The following is a 16,326-nucleotide window of genomic DNA, read 5'->3' as shown; positions in this document are numbered from 1 at the left end:
AGATTTTCTTTAAAAAAAAATACATTTTAAAAAATCAAATTTTTTAAAAAATCAAAAAATTTTAAATGTCAGAACAGTTTGCAAACTTTTTGGTATCAGTATCCTTTTAGAAACTCAGCAATTACAGAGGATGTTAAAGAGGTCTTGTTCATGTGGGTTATATTTATCCATATTCACTATATTAAAACTTAAAACTGATAACATTTTTAAATGTTTACTAACTAATTGAAAAAAGTAAACCTATCACATGTTAACATGAAAACACATTTTTATGAAAAAATTATGTTTTGCAAAGCAAAAAGTATTTCCTGAGAAGAGTGGTATTATTGTATAGTTCTACACATCTCCTTCATGTCTCGCTTAATAGAAAACCGTTGGATTCTCGTATCTGCTTCTACATTCACTCTGTTGTGATATTCTATGTCAGGAGCCTTCAGAAAACTCCACTGTATGTTGTAAGAGAGAGAGAGAGAGAGAGTAAAAAAGGCATATCACACCTTAATCACATTGTAGAAATAGTCTCATCTTCAGGAATCCCCTGCAAGGATCTTAGGGACCTCCTGGAGTCCCTGGACCAAACTTTGAGAGCCGCTGGTGTGGTGGAGAAGATGGCTCTACCAGCAAGTGGGGATACCAGCAGGCCTTGTAATAACTTAGGGGAGAAAGATGAAGGCCTGCACCAAGGTGTATCTTCAGGAAAGGAGAAGAGGATGAATGGGAGAGAAGCTAAGGAGACATAAGCCATAGAACTTAACAACTCATAGGATGTGGGGATGGAGAAGAGGGCAGAGTCTCTGAGAATGATTTGGCGAAATGAATAGCTGGATGTCAGCAGGCTGCTGGTACAGGTATAGGGCGTTACTCAGCCACCTCGGCCCCACACAAGTCAGTTTCTCTACAGGCTTTGACCCAGTGAAAAGGAAGCAGGAGGTCCAGCCCTAGGTCAATGACTGGATTTTAAGAATATCACTACACACCAGCAGGAATTAAGATGGGCAGAGTTGGCTGGGCACAGTGGCTCATGCCTGTAATCCCAGCACTTTGGGAGGCCGAGGTAGGCAGATTGCAAGATCAGGATATTGAGGCCATCCTGGGTAACATGGTGAAAGCCTGTCTCTACTAAAAATACAAAAATTAGTCAGAATTCCTGACACTTCACACCTGCTGTATATCCCAGACAATGAGACAGAGGCCCAGAGACCCTTGTGAGTTGTCCAAGATCACACATCTAGTGGGTGGCAAACTGGGAGCTGACTCTAAATGCCCAGGCCAGCTCATTCCACCACTCCATGTTGAGTTGTGGGCTGACAGCCATTTATATATAAAACCATCTATACAGGTGTAGTTCTGTTCCTGTAATCCCAGCTCTTCGGGAGGCTGAGGCAGGAGAATCACTTGAACCCAGGAGGTGGAGTTTGCAGTGAGCCGAGATCACACCACTGCACGCAAGCCTGGCAACAGAGCGAGACTCCGTCTCAAAAAAAAAAAAAAGGAGGGAGAATTTCCAGAAGCATTCAAGTGTGGGCTGGTTTAGTCTGTGATGTTCGCATATGCAGCGACACAGGGAAAAATAATTGGTTGGTGAGTGACAAAGACAAGGGATGAAGTTTGTAAAATGCCCTTCTCCTTGGGGTTGGACACATTCATGGTTGTAAGAGCACTTGGGAGGGACTCAGGAATCCAGAATGGTGACATGGTTTTGTATACACACATATATGTGTGTGTGTGTGTATGTATACATGTGTATGTGTGTGTGTATATATATATGTGGTTGTATGAAAACACATATATAAAACTGTATACACTAGACATGTACGTGTGTGTGTGTGTATATATATATGTCTGTGTTTATATGTGTGTGGTATACCTGTATAGATGGTTTTAAATATAAATGGCTATGTCAGCCCAGGACTCAGCATGGAGTGGTGGAATGAGCTGACCTGGGCACTTAGAGTCAGCTCCCAGTTTGCCACCCACACACCCACTAGCTGTGTGATCTTGGACAACTCACAAGGGTCTCTGGGCCTCCGTCTCATTGTCTGGGATATACAGCAGATGTGAAGTGTCAGGAATTCTGTGATACGATGTGCCTTTTTTACAGGCCACAAAGAGTGATCTTCTGGAGGACACAAGGATTCCGTCACTGTCAGAGTTTGGCTAAGTAGCATTTTCCTGAGCCCCTTCTCAATCTTGTCTGTTGAATGATTTGGAAATGAATAAGGACGCAGTCAGTCTGATGTCAGGGGACTATATATAGCAGCTGCATGTCTCAGGAGTTGCAGGTCTTGTCATTTGTTTGGATATGGTCCCCAGTTTGGCCGGGCAACCTTGGCATTTTCTTGTCTTCTTAGTTCTTGAGAAGCCTTTTCTTACCAGGTAATTCTGCATAGACACACATTCATGCACAAGTATGCACACACATATACACACACAGAGCAGTTTGACCATGCTCTGCTCAGCATTTCCAAGTACACCACTGTGGTGTGAAAGGTGGTCTAGATGTGTACGAATTGTTTTTTGATATTTACATATGCTTTGATAAGTATTAGAAAAATAAAACAAGCATAACAAAGCCATCTATGCAGACATTATTTCGTAGGATAAGGAATCATTTAAATAAGTAAGTTGACTTCAAGAAGAAGATTACATAAGTATGAACACAGGTAGAGCTTAGATATAGCAGAAATCTTGAAGGTAGTATTTGAGTGACTAATATGTGGGAAGTACTAACTTAATTGTGTTGATGAGGCTTTTGTTCTAACAAATTCAGAAGAGGAGAGTGCCTTACCAGGTAATACCTGGTACCTATGTCAGAAGTGTTTTTATTCATTGATTTGATAACTCAGCCTAAAAATTCCTGGGAGAATCTGAGTTATTTCACGTCTACTTCATATTGGTCATATCTGGTACTTAGAATGTTAGACTTTAACCTGGATACAATTAGGGGGAACAATCTGACACATTTAAATGAGGAAAAATTATGCAAAGCAACTGACCCTGGAATCTACGAAAATGTCAATGTTACCAAGGACAGGGGAAAAAAACCATGCTGGGGAACAGTTCTAAATTAAAGTAAACTAAAGAGATATGACAATGAAATATAATGTGTGATTCATAATGGAACCCTGGATTAAAAATAAAAAGTTATTAAGGGCATTTTGGGACATTTACGGAAATTTGAAAACCCACTGCTCATTAGATATCAATTTTGACCTAGGTATCAATTTTGGACCTCCTAAGTGTGACAATTGCAGAATAGGACCATATTCTTGGTCTTAAGACATTCATATTGAAGTATTTAAGGATAAGTACATCAATGTCTACAACTAACTCTCAAATGGTTCAGCCAAAATACACACACATAAACATATACTCACACATATAATGCCCATATATACATAGATAATATACACATATACACATATACACATGCATATCAAAACATAGACCTGCAGACACATACACATACAGACATACGCACATGCATAGATACAAAGACACAGACATCCATCCATACATATATCTATACATGGAGAGGGAAAGCAAACATGACAGAACATTAACAATTGGTCAACCCAGAGTGTTTCTTTGCAATTCTTGCAACTGTTCAGTAGACTTAGACTTAAATTTTCCAAATTAATAGTTGCAGAAAAAAAAATTAGACTTTTTGAGTTAAAGAAATCTCAGAGATAAATCTAAGATGTTTGTCGTGTGGATTAAGTAGCAGGTGTTGAGAACTTGGATAAAATTTTTGAGCCTACTAAAGAGGATGTTTACATTGTGCAGAGACCTGTAGTTGCTTCCCAACTATTCCACAGACAAGAGTCCCTCCACAAAGTAACTATGAGACATAAAGATGGTCTCTGGTAAGCAAAGAAATCATTTAAATAAGTAAATTGACTTGCTCAGACGAACTCAGCAAAGATGGTTCATAGTGACTGCCTGGATTCTAGCTTGCATAGACTTTACTGTAACAGCTGATCTAACAATACTATTACACACAGAATGGCCTCTGCTATTATATATGTATATATATGTGTGTGTGCATAATTTTCATTCAATAAATATTTTTGAATGCCTACTATGCTTCAGGCATTGCTTCCAGGGTCTGGAGGTAAGAAAATTAAGATCCTACTTCTCAAACACATTACTTTCTGGAGTGTGAGGGATAGAAAATAGCCAAACAAGCAATTAAAGGAATGGAGGTATTTCAAAAATTGCAATCTTGTAATGGAAAAACAATTATGAGGGTATCATGTCAGAAAGTGATTGAGGATGGGTTCTCTGAGGAGATGGCCAACCGTTAAGATTAGAAGGAAGAGTATTTTATTTTCCATGTCTCTGCTATTTATTCCTAATTCCCCCAGCCTTTGAGTTTGCCCTAATATCAAGGTCAAAGGCCTTCTGAAACCTGACCATTCTGCTGGACTATCCCAAGATCTGTTTCTGACTATGGTCCCTTCCAAGTGACCATACAATGTGGCCAACCCGAGGGTGTGCGCTTGTTTCCTTGTTCTCTTGTTGACGAATGCAGATGTTCTCTATACACTTATTCACAATGTAGGCCACCTCATCTTTATGATAAACTTTTAAAGAAACTTAATCCAAAAAAAACCACAGAAATCTCATTTGTTCATTCTGATACATGGTGATGAAAGTGAGTTATAATCCCTGAATAATGCAGCAGGAAGCCTTCCAACCAGCGACTTTCAATAATGGCACATTGGCACCCCTCTGAATTATTATCTGCTTTTACTAATTCAATATGACAGGTTTCTAAAGCAATTTGAGTTCATGTAAAAGCAGTGAGAGAGTATTCAAACTTGCTTGAAGGAGAGTGAGGGTAAAGAACTTATATTGCATTCTCCTTGCAACACCGATCAAGATCCATTTGGATTCATTTCCTGGAGGCATTAAGTATGTTTTATCTTTCTTTTGCAGTCACCTTTTCAGTTTCCTCTGATAATTACATTCTATCTGCAGTGCTTGAATTTACCCCAGAGTGTAGAACCAGTGAGCTGATTCTTCAGCCCAGAGGCCACTAAGGATAGGAGGCTAAAAACAAACAAACAAACAAAAAAAAACAAAAAAAAACAAAAAAAACCTGATTTTAACATGCAGGCCAAAAAATATGCCCCTCATGCAAAAATCACTCAAGAGATAGGCCAGCAGGTGAAGAGGATCCTATGGAGGATTCAAAATATCAATGTTTTCTCTATTTCCCCTGTTTCCACCTGGGTGAACCAAAGCTAGCCTCCAGACGGTAGGGTGTGAGTGAGGCAGTGTGGTGTAGTGTCAGATATACAGGATTTGGACTCAGGGAACCTACCCACCACTTATGGCTGTGAATTTGGCTCAAGGCCTGGCCCATAGTAAGTACTCAGCAAATATGAGCCCCACATCTTCTTTCTCCATCTTGATTCTTTTTACTAAAGTGGGTAGCTCCTTCTCACCTTTCCAACTCATCTCTTTCCATCCGCTCCCTCAGCTACAGCCATACTGGCCTTCTTTCTGTTTGTAGAACATACCAAGAATCTTCCTGTTTCCAAGCTGCTGAACTTACACTTCCTTCTGCTTGATGCCTTCCTGCTTCCAATCACCCCATGGCATGCTACTCACTTTTTTCAGTTCTCAGCTCAAATGTCACCCCTAAGAGTAGCCTTTCCTCCCTTGGTCACCCTCCAACACATGTTACCCTAAGGTTTTTCTTCATGGCGTCTCTCACTATCTTAACTGTTTTGATGACTCATTTGTGTTTTGTGCATATTGTCAGACTCTCTCAACACAGAGCTCCTGGGAGCAGAGACCATGGCTTTTGTGCTTTCAACCCTGTATGCCACCACCTGGCACATACTAGTTGCTCAACAAATATTTGTTGGATGGAAGTTACTTGGAACTCTAAAAGAAATGGAACAGCCTTGAAGGGCTGTTCTGAAAATCAGATAACACAAGGCTGCTGGGAGTGCCTTAGAAATTATAAAACATTATGTGAATAAAATGTATGATTAAGCCTTCCCTACCTGTCCATGAAGAAACCCTTCCATTGCCCCAGCCCAAATTATCCTCTTCATATTCTTACAGCGTTATGCATCACTCTAAAGATACAGCATTTCTGACACATGATTTAACGCCTGATATGGCTCATTGGCAGGAGTTTCAAATGAAACTTGGAGGAATTTGAAGCAAGAGAAAAAAATCTCCTAGCTTGGAAATTGCCACTGGGCAAAGAATTTACAGGTGTAAACTTCAATCCCATGGAGTACACAGAGCATGCCATGTTCACACAATATCCAGCTTCGGAGGGAAGCTATTAAGAATTTAAGCTACATATAGCTTCCCCGCACCAAGCTTTGCTTAAAGAAAATGTCATATGCCTGTGTTTTGGGGATGAGGAGGCAGAAATCTCTGCAGAGGAGAGTTCAGCTTGGAGCAAGCACAGGGGTACCATGGCCCATTTTTGTTCATTGTGTTCCTTGACTACAACGGTGCCTTGATGAAGGATTGGACTGATGAGGAAGGAGTACATCTTGCCCATGTATGGTATAAGAAGTTTGGGTTATTTATTTATTTTTTCATCTACTTACCTTTGTGGAAAATTTTCAACCTTTACTATTTATAACCTTTTCAGGCTTCAACCAAGATGTATTATGTTGGCTTTGAAAGAGCTTGATTTAAATTGTGGAGGGAAAGAAAGGGGATTTCAGAAATCTCAATCAGTTATTCCTGATGTTTAGAAAGATGCATTTTTTTTTTAGAAGTGTGGAAATCGTCCTAATAAAGACTAAATCAGACAGCGATTGGCACTGATTTCAGAAGGTAGAAACCCCTCCTTCCCTGTCGCCTTGTAGATACAGTGCAGAATAGTGCTGTGCTTTTTTGTACCCACATTCCATTTTTACACGAAATGAAAAGAGCTTTTTTGTTTGTTTGTTTCAGTAAAAATTAAAATCTCCAGTTTTCAAGAAAATGAAACAAAATCCTGAACCTAGTAGAAATCATTTTACTTGGGGCTTTCAAAACGAATACTCTCCATTTTTCTTAAAATATCAATAAAAGGATTTTGAATCCAGTCTGTGTTTCTCCTATCCCTTCCCTAGAGAACCAGAATCCTGCCCACATCTCCTTCCATATGGGCTCTCTTTGTTTGATTCCTAAGAGGACCCCTCACACAAATGCCCATGTCTACTGGGAAAAATGTGTATAGCACACAAAGATTTTGATGCTTGATTTGTAATGTTTAAGCTGTAGCATTTTAATTTTTAATTTGAGTGCTTTGAAGAATGGGCAGTTGCAACACCGAACTTGTAATATGGACTCTGCCTTAACATCAGCAAATGATCTGTAATAAAGACAATGAATATACTGGCTCTCTTAAACCCTCCAAGCTTCCATTCCTCCCTCGAGGCAACTCAAAAATAAGAATGGGGCATTTTTCTCCACTTGAAAGCTGAAAGTTTCTTTTAGGGAGCTTTGTTTGAAGAAAGAGGTGGATTAAGTAGCACAGAATAAATCACATATTAAGTGCAGCCCTGAAATACAGCTCATTTAGAGGATTAAAACACAACCTTTCAAAAAGTGTTTATAATACAGGCTACTTATGTTCTTGAGAAAAGAATTAGAAATTGAGTATAGATCTGATGCCTAAAGGGTTCCAAGGGTTTCATCATTTGACTTAGGACCAGGCTGTCCCAAGACAGCAAAACACTGAAAAGGATTTTGCTGTTCACACAAAACATCACACAGGTAATCCACTTGTTTGCTTGTTTTCAAAGATGGGAAGCCTCTACTGGTCTTCGTGGAGGAACTACCATTGGGGTTCTAAGATTAAAAAAGAATTATTTGCCTCTCTGATTTCTCCTCTATTTTGTTTCTTTGGGAATATTTAGTTGAGAATATTTAACATTAAATACTTTATCAAGGAAGTGAAGAGAACATTCCTAGATCCCAACTGTGTGATTATTTTTCCCCAGATCCCTCTTTTCATACCCTCAAATTAAAAATAAAATAAAACTCTGAGTTTTAATTTCATGGTGTTGCCTAATGTCCTGCATTTTCATCACATTTGAAGGTACAATGTCTCAACTCAGACCTTAACACTTCGTGCCTGTGTCCAAATTCATTCCTCCTTCTCCTTCTCCCTCTACCTCATACTTCACATCACTGACAGATTCATCATGTTAAAATACCACTTTAATTTGGTTACTTCCTTGTTTAAGGCATTTGGTGACCTTAAACTATCTATAATGCCAAATGCTTTAGTCTGGCATCTAAGGCCACCCTATGGGCCTGTTCTCCTTCTCCTGAGATGTTGCATGGTGCTATTCTGCACTCAGGTTGAACATCATCCAAAATGTTTCTTTACTTCTTAACACACTCTGCCTTTTGTACCTCCCTGATGGAGCCCCCACTTGGAACTGGCTCCCTCTTTCCCTCTACTTTTCCAGTGCAATTTCATCTTCTTAAGACCCAGTACAAACGCAAATACAGAAGTTTTCATTGACCACCTGTGATGAAAATAATTCCTCTTTTAAAATAAACTTCTATTTCTTTAATTTATTTGTTCCATGTCTTCTGCCTATATTTCTATGTTTTCTCTCTCAAATTTGATTATAAAACACTTAAAGTCTGAGACCATGTCTCATAGCTTTGTGTGTCTCCACTTACTGCCTACCTTGTCATCTTACACATTGTGGATACTCAGTAAATATCTGTTACCTGCTCTCAAAAGTAAAGTTATGTTCTTTCTAAAAAACATGAAGGTTGTATGGCTCCCATTTCTGTGAGTATTAAATAAGTTTTTCTGTTGAGCCTCAGCGATTGTGTCAGGTTTTTTTTTTTTTTTTTTTTTTACTTCCAGGATATATATGGGTTGCTGGATTCAGAGTTTGAAAGGTCCAAGAGGGAGAGTGTGTAAAACACATTTGGAAGAAAAGATCATGCTAGATCTGGAAGTGAGGAGAGAGGAGTCACGCAGCTCCCCCACCAGTGGCAGACTGAGGTCAGGCCAGTGGGAACAGCACACCCTGGATACAGGCAATAAGCAAGTACAGAGAGAATTTGAAAATATTGTAAAACCAACTCGGAGGTGTTTTGATTTTTATTTTCACCAAACACTAGCATTTCCAAATAATGTTAGTGATAAAATATCCTTTCTTGTCCAAAATATTTTGTTGTAGTATTTACTATTAAATTTTAATAATGTATGTTAGCTCCAAGTAGCTCATTATTATTATTTCTGCTATTATTAGTTAGTAAACACTGTATCCTATAAGAAAATTAATTCAGAGAAGCCCCAGTTATGCCCACTGACACAGGATGTTTGGTGAGTGCACATTTTTTTATACGTAAAATATATTTGTTCCATTTCATGATTATCATTGAAAATCATTTGGTCATATAGAGGATGGGTGTAATTAAAAATGAGTTACTCTGAGACTTGTAAGTACTAGGAATCCCTGTGTATCCAATGTGCTTTTGTTTTACTGAAGAAGAGTTTTCTGGGAGGTCATCAGAGAAGGTTATATCCAAACATTACCTCATCAGAGAGGGTTTCTGTGACCAAATGTATGAAATATGTAATCACTCCCTTTTATTCTCTGCCTTTTTCTCTGTCATTTTTACCTCAGTTTGTTTTTCTTCCCATGCTTGTCACCACCTGAACTATTATAAATGAGCACGTGTGGTGTGTACCTGTGTGTATCTGTGTGTATATTTACTTGTTTAGTATTTGTCTCCTCTGTTACTCTCTAAGTTTCATGTGGTCAGAAAATTTACTTTATCAGTGCTGTATTCTAGACACCGGTGAGACATAAAGTCAATACTCAATAAATATCTGTTGAATGAATGAATGAATGAATGAATGAGAGAAGTGTAGTAACGTATTCTGAAGAGACAATTCATCTCTTCTCTCTGGGGCTCATTGAAGTAAAAAGAAGCTGAACTTTCAATGGGTTACAGAAATACCCTTTTGCCTTTTTCCTAGCCTTATGAATATGGTCTTCTTGAAGTAGATGGAAATTTACTCAACTTTCCTACCTGTCAGTTCAGCCTGTAAGCCTAATTCAGGAGGTTACCTTATAATAAAAATGGACATATATTGAGAGTTTACTAGCGTTAGACCCTTTAGTACATATTATCTCAATGAATTCTCAAGAATAACCACTTTACAGATGAGAAATGACATCATATCTCATTAGAACTTGCCCAGGATCCTGGAGCTATCAAAAATTGGATTTGAACCCAGGTCTAACTGCAGAAGCAGCTCTTAAGTGTCACATTCTCTTGATGCTTTGCTGCCCCTACTACAATTTTACTGGGCAATGTTGGGAGTGCAAGTACAAAGTGGGTGATTCCACAGCACTTCCCATGAAATGGGAGAAAAGTCAGAGTGTTTTCAACCAGCTGAGGTAATGTTTGGCTTTCTGCAAACCCTACAGAACACTGTATATATGTGGAATAACACCTGCATGATCAACTGGGACTGCTCTGTCCCTGAGACTGGGAGGGAAGGACAGCTGGGGCCTGCTAAGCAGAGCCCAACCCTTTATGGGATCCTTTCCCGTTCTCACAGTCTCTGCTGCCTTGGCACCTGTTCCTGCCAGCATATGCTGCCGGGAAGTGTTAGATGTCACCGCACAGCTGTGAAGTGGGGCGGAAGAAAGAAGCCAAAGGAATCTCACAGGAGAGCTGGGAACTAAACGCAAGCCTGCAGAGGGGTAGTAGAACAGAGTGTGAGCTCAAATCCTGCAAGAAGAAAGGAGAGTCCAGTGGGGGGGAAATGTGTAGGAATCCTTTAGCCTGCAATCAATGGTACATAAAGACAGTGAGACAGTTTCCTACGTCCATGTACTAAGTATGTCTCTGCAAAGGCACACATTATTTTCTATCTCATTCCTTGGATTACTCACTTCCAAAACCCCTTTTTTTCTTTTTTGAAAAATCACAGATGTTTTAGAGATTTCAAATCAACTTTTTTAAAAGTACATAATTTTTTATTTAAAAGTGTAAAATTCTAACAGTTATAACAGCACTAATGAAAGTAAACAAAGCATCTCCCCAGATTTTATTATGCTAAAAAATATTTTTGTTTCATTCTGCATTCTTCCCTTTCTAGTTCTTGTCCATATCCATACATATTTTTATTATGGCATAATCTCATATCTCCTATGTGCTGAAATCTATTTCTGGAGATAATTGTCATTTCCACCAGTTCCAGGCATTGCTGGGTCAACAAGAAGGGGATGGGGATGACAGTGTCCCCTAGCAGATTCATACTGAAGGAGAAGTGGCCTCAAAACCTTAGGCCTAGCTTGTGGGATTAAAAAAAAATGAATGAGATATCAGGTAAGGTGCTAAAGATGATGAAACAAAAATGACTAAAAGACTGGATGAAAAAATTCAATAGACATAAGCGGGGAAAGAGGAAAATGAAAGAAGAAAATATTAGTAGGAATTAATGAAAGGAGAATGACTTGCATCTCCTTGATATTCAGTTCAGCTGGTTTGTGTTAGTCAGAACCTGTACCTGAACAGTTCCTCCATGAAATCTAGAATTTCTGTCATTTTTTTTTACAGACAGGAACAAAGACTTCAAAAAGCTGATTTGAAATATTCTCAAAGATGAGCTTGGATATACATGTGAGTTCAGATGTTGCAGAAATTGATCTGTCATTAATAATGGTTTAGGAGAAGCTGACATGTCATTTCTCACTGACTTAAGCCTCTGGGAGGCTGAGAGAGATGAAGTATAAAACAAAACATGTAAACTGTCAAAAGGAAGAACTCACAGAAAAAAAAATAAGCTGACAGTGTCCTTTAAACAACAGTAAGATAACCTGAAGTCTAGCTGAGATTTTTGAGAACTCTTGATCATGCTGGAGGTTTTAGGCCTAAGTCATTTCTCTGAGTACGGCTCAGGACCAGGTGTCAGATTTTCACTATGAATTATCATGTCACCCATGTAAACTCACTGTGAACTGTTTGTTTTTGAGAGCAGACTGTACCCATATGTGTGTCCTGAAGTAGATAGCATGACCACATGGAAAGATACTGTATTGAAAACAATAGTTCACCTAATAAGTGACATTTAGTTTATTAAGAAGTGAATTATACTATATGGATACTGGAGAAAAAGTTTATCATGCCCATACCTGGTGGCACCAGATGGCTATTTTTTTCCATGTCTAATTAACAGCCTAAAATAGCCTGTGTGATACATTTCCTAGATGGGGAAACAGTCCAAAGCCTGGCTGAATTGCTGTGATGTTTTCCTGTTCCTGGTGATCTGTTTCTAATAACCTGCAAAATAATGGAATAGAATCATGATTTAAAATCTGTCAGAGAGTTGGGTGTCCTGGAACAAGACCAGGATGGACTTAAAAAATGCTGAAGTGGCTGTTTAAGTATTTCTTGAATGCTGTTCAAGTATTTCTTGCTATTCCATCTATACTAAGGCAAGCAGACATAAGAAGCCGGCTGTCCGATAGTGGGGCTTTGAGAAGATTGTGAGTGTGTGTAACATTTCTTCTCAAGTTTTGCTGCATGCTAGAATCTCTTAGAGAGCTCTGGAAAACATCCTAGGTCCAGATTGCACTATATATAAATTAAACCAGAATTTCTAAGGCTGGAACTAAGGCACCAGTAGCTTTAAACTTTTCCCAGGTGGTTCTGATATACAGCCATAAAACAAGGCATGGTATGATAAATGCAAATGAGGATTACCTGTATGCTCTAGGAGTACTTCAGAGAAAAGAGAAATCAGAAAGACTTCGTTGGTGGGGAATAAGGAGGATGTTATAGGCAGAGAGAACAGCATAAGCAAAAATAGAGATGAGAAAGCATGTAGTGGGACAGTGCAAAGTTCTTTTTGGCTATAGCCTGGAGACATAAAGGAACAGCAGGGGAGAATATCAGAACATCAGAATATTCTGTAGAAGTGCTTGGATACCAGGCTGATTCAATCTTATTTGCCATTTCATAGGCAAAAATAATCATTGGAGAAAGAAGGTTTTGTTTGTTGGTTTGTTAATGAACATAGTGCCAGTGAGTAAAAAGTGCCTGGAAAAAAGCAAAAATTATAAACCTGTGTCATATTAGTGGGCTGTTATTGCTTTAAAGTGGCATTTCCTAACTTGAGTCATTGCCTTAGCATATTCATAATTTTTGAATATAATTGTCTAATATATTTTTAAAATTACTTAGTTTTACTTAAAATATATCTATAAAGGATATCTACCTCTTCATTTATTGATCAATCTATCTATTTAGCTATCATCTATCGATCCATGAACATTTATATTACTCCCTCAATGGAAAACTAATATCGCTTTTCATAAGTTGAAGTTTAACCTTAAAAATCAATACCATAAAAATAAAAATGGTTTCTTCTTAGATACTCCCATTTGCTGCAGTGAATTAAACAGTGAAGAATTTCTTTATCTAGTAAAGAAATTAGTAGTTATTACAAGAAAGAAATAAGCCTGCAGTCATAGACCAAACATTATGACCCTATCGTTAAAGTCAACGACCAACTAAAAAGGAAATACATTTCTCTCTTACCCTCTGAGGCTCTGTTAAAGCCTGTGAGAGGCACCATAATGTCTCTATCTTGAGTTACTTGCTGTTTGTTCATGTAGACTATTCGTAAAAGCCAAATTCGAGCCTTCTTACAATGGACATGACTAAGGCATCTAGTCAAATGACTGATGATAAGTAGATCTTACTTGATAAATTGGCCTAGGATTATTAGTAAAACCTGGTAGTACTGAAGACAAATATTCTTTTTTTCATTTTCACTAACTCATCTATCCTGTTTTCGTTAACAGTACTTACCTTTATCTTTTTAGTTATCTTTCATAGATGTGCCCTTTTTATAATACTAAGTGAAGCAGAGCTCATATCTCCCATTCGTCATTATTAACCACCCTATTACCTTCAGCTGCAATTCTAGCTGTGTCATGGTGACAGAAATGCTCAGTAGTGCATTATATTAATAATATCTACTGGTTACTAAGTTTCTGTCATATGCCAGGGACTGGGCCAAGGTCTGTGCCAAGCATATCACACACATTGTGATATGGTTTAAAATTATCCATGACCTTATTGCTATTTATTATCACCTTTTTACAGACAAGGAAACCACGACTCACAGACTAAAGGACTAGTCAAAATGTTCATACTAATAAATGATAGTGCTGAACCTCAGACTAAGGTTCATTTGACTGCAAAGCTTGACCTTATCTACTTCTCTATTCTGCCTCCAACTGACTATGCCTGGTTGTTCAGCTTATTTTAGCTCAATGATTTATGAAAGCCCTGAAGAATCACTGCAAGGATGGATTTGATAGTCTCTGTAAGGCAGAACAAGAGGTATATCGGTGCTGCTGCTGCTGCCACTGCCACTGCCACTGCCACTGCTGCTGTCCCAAATGAGCTGACATGCAGGATGGTTGTGAACTGCAGCTAAGATCGTCTAATCACTATAGCAAATTGATCCAAATATGTAATGATTCACCACAACAAAAGTTCATTTCTTGATTACATGATTGTCCAGGGCAGTTTGAGGTTGGTGGTAAAGTGGGACGGGAAGGTAAGTTTACTCCATGTAGTCATTCAGGGAGATAAGTTGACTCTAGCTCTATTATTGTGTATACATGGCTATACAGATACAGAGTAACTGTTACCTCTGTTACTGTTAGCCAGAAGGCAACTAAGAAGAGCATGCATAGGACGATTTTATGGACCAAGTTTCAGAAAAGACATGAATTTCTTGCACTTCCATTCCACTGACCAGAATTCTGTTACATGGCTACACCTAATTGCAAGAGAGGCAGTGGAATATTGTCAAGCCAGGTATCCAAGAAGAAATGAATTTTAGAGAGCACCTGTATTAGGGAAGCAGAGGAAAGCACTTAAGACTAGAAATCCACAGACTGGGATTTGAATCCTGACAACCATTGCTAGAGTCACTTGACAAGTTACTCATCTGAAAATCAGAATCAATGGCTCCTGTTGCTTTCTACTCCACAGGGTAATTTAAAATCAAAATTAGAATGAAATAAGATGTGTGGGTATGCTTTGTAAAGCAAGTTAAGATTTAACATGGGACAATAGACAAAGACCTAGATTTTGGAATAGAATCTAAGCTCAGATTCTTTTTTCTGCCACTTTGTAGCTATGCAAGCACAACTTGGCTCTCTGAGATGCAAAAACTTTTTCTATTATTTAGGAGGAAAAACACTTGCCTCGCCTTTTTTATAGGATCCAGAGTATACAACCCAGTAGCACATGATACAGTGTTTAAATATCATTAAATATCAGAGGGATATAAAATATTTGTTTTTAATATAATCAGGGCCTTCTGCTTAAGAGCTTATTGCTTAGAGAATGCTTTCCAAACCACGCACTCCCAGCTTTTCCTTCCCATCCTGAATGAAATAAAAATAGTAAATTTTATCAAAGAACTGAAATAGATGCTCACTCTCAACTCTCACCTTTAATGCCTATAAACTCTGTGAGAGAAAAGCTTGAATCACCTCCATGTTTGAAATTCTTAGCATTCCAGGTATGTAGTGCATACCTGATCGATTGAACCATACTTATTGAATTATATTCAATTTCAAAATTTACTTCGGGTCAATGACAAAAGTGTCCAGTAGTCTGACACAACAGTAGTGACTAAGTCTCCTGGGATGCAACATGGAACTCTTACAACTCCCATGTCTCTCTCTGAGGGTAAAATTTATCCTAAGTGATCACATTCTAACTTTCTTATTTGCTAAGTCACTTCTCTGAGTTGATGGTATTAGTCATTTAAAAAGATTCATGCCTGCTGTCATGCTTTGAGTCGCTCCAGAATTAGTGATTCATTAAGTTATTTTCCTTTTCCTCCTTTTTTTTTTTCTTGTTGAAGTCCCTTGAAACTTCTTAATTCCAGCCAAGGCGCTCATTACCTTCGAGGCTGCCCTCTGAGCTGCATTTGACAGAGGGATGATTGTCTGGTTTGGCTTTTCATTCATTTCTGGGCTCACCCAACTATGAATCGACAGGCATAGCCTGTTCTTCTAAATGCGAAATGAGATGACTCACTCTTATTTTTCTGAGTTGTTGCAGGTGAGGCCGAATCTGCCTTTTCAAACTTTGATAAGTAAATACCAGGAGATAGAAAATCAGTGAGAGACTGGATGCCTTTAGTGACAGAATAATTGCTGCATTATATCATAGTACCGACTATCAAATTTGGATAATCTTGACTTTACCCAAGCTACTGAACACCTAGCAGAGTGTCATTCTTTTAGTCAGCTTTTTGTTTTTTTTATTTTTATTTTT

At 38.4% G+C, this 16,326-nt stretch overlaps 1 protein-coding gene and 1 long non-coding RNA gene across 11 annotated transcripts in view; one reads left to right on the top strand and one right to left on the bottom strand.

Moving 5' to 3' along the window:
* Positions 1-16,326, top strand: part of LOC105488945 (leucine rich repeat containing 3B) — an 88,668-nt gene that overhangs the window by 19,538 nt on the left and 52,804 nt on the right. The window contains exon 3 of one of the 10 annotated variants that reach the window (XM_011753470.3): positions 8,858-8,998. The exons of 8 other annotated variants lie outside the window; for them this stretch is intronic. The gene's annotated coding sequence lies outside the window, so the exon portion shown is untranslated. Of the gene's footprint in view, positions 1-8,857; positions 8,999-9,371; positions 11,638-16,326 lie in introns of those variants that run through there. One more of the 10 variants, XM_011753474.3, reaches the window with a different exon arrangement.
* Positions 12,129-16,326, bottom strand: part of LOC139361852 (uncharacterized) — a 324,906-nt gene continuing 320,708 nt past the window's right edge. Inside the window, exon 4 of the long non-coding RNA XR_011619612.1 lies at positions 12,129-12,297. This is a non-coding gene — a long non-coding RNA (uncharacterized lncRNA). The remainder of the gene's footprint in view (positions 12,298-16,326) is intronic.

The sequence above is a fragment of the Macaca nemestrina genome, chromosome 2 (genome assembly GCF_043159975.1).
Source record: "Macaca nemestrina isolate mMacNem1 chromosome 2, mMacNem.hap1, whole genome shotgun sequence".
Taxonomy (NCBI): Eukaryota; Metazoa; Chordata; class Mammalia; order Primates; family Cercopithecidae; genus Macaca; species Macaca nemestrina.
This window is presented reverse-complemented; position numbering and strand designations above follow the sequence as displayed.